This window comes from Penaeus monodon, chromosome 28 (genome assembly GCF_015228065.2).
Source record: "Penaeus monodon isolate SGIC_2016 chromosome 28, NSTDA_Pmon_1, whole genome shotgun sequence".
NCBI classification, from domain to species: Eukaryota; Metazoa; Arthropoda; class Malacostraca; order Decapoda; family Penaeidae; genus Penaeus; species Penaeus monodon.
In genome coordinates, this window is record NC_051413.1 from 23860888 (window position 1) to 23861772 (window position 885).

The 885-nt window shown below is 36.0% G+C and overlaps 1 protein-coding gene across 2 annotated transcripts in view; it reads left to right on the forward strand.

Annotated features, from left to right (window-relative positions):
- The window catches only part of LOC119591424 (dipeptidase 1-like), a 285765-nt gene that overhangs the window by 252470 nt on the left and 32410 nt on the right, over positions 1 to 885 (forward strand). The gene's annotated exons all lie outside the window — the stretch shown is intronic.

Genomic DNA, 885 nt, shown 5'->3' on the forward strand with positions numbered 1-885 from the left:
AAATTCAAGATTGAAATTTCAAACCCAATTGTGTATAGAATCCCTGTCAATAAACTGCCGGCAAAGAAAGGGAGAGCAAGATGGACAATAAAAATCGTAATAAAGAGAAATGGGATAACGTTGAGGGTGAGGAGGAATAACGGAGAAAGAAATAAAAATGGAAAAGGGAAATGAAGAGAAAAAGAAAGAAAGTTAAGATAAAGAAGGGGAGAAAAGAAGAAAAGATTGAGAAATAGGAGGTGAAAGAAAGGATAGAGAAAGAAGGGCATAGAAAAGAGGAGAGTGGGAAGCAAAGAAGAAAGAGGGAGAATGAGAAGCAGAAAGATAATTGGAACAAAAAGGGGAGAGCGAGAGAGAGAAAGAGACAAAGAAGGAAAAAAAGATAAACCATAAGACGCAAAATAAATAAAAGATAAAAGAAAGAAGGGAAAGGAAATACATAAAGAGAGAGAAAGAGAAAAAATGAAAAAGAAGAAAAAGAGACAGAATAAGGCGAAGTGGAGGAAAGGAGGCAGAAGGAAGGAGGAAGAAAGAGAAAAAAGGGGGAGAAAAGAAAGATAAAGCAAGGGAAAGAGAGACATAAAAAAATTGAAAAGAGGGAAAGGAAGATAGGGGATAAGAGAGACAAATAGAGATGACACGAAGAGAAAAAGAACGAGAGAGGGGAATAGGAAGAGGAAGAAGGGAGAGAAAAAGAAAGAAAGACATAAACTGGAAGACTGAAGACTGAAAAAGAAATAGAAAGAGGAATGACCGGAGAAAGGAAGACAGATAATGAAAAGACGAAAATGAGAAAAGAAGAGGTAAAAGACAGTAGAGAGAGAGAGACTAAGATAAGAGAAACTTCAAGGACAGAGAATAGAAAGGAGAAAATAAGAAAGACAA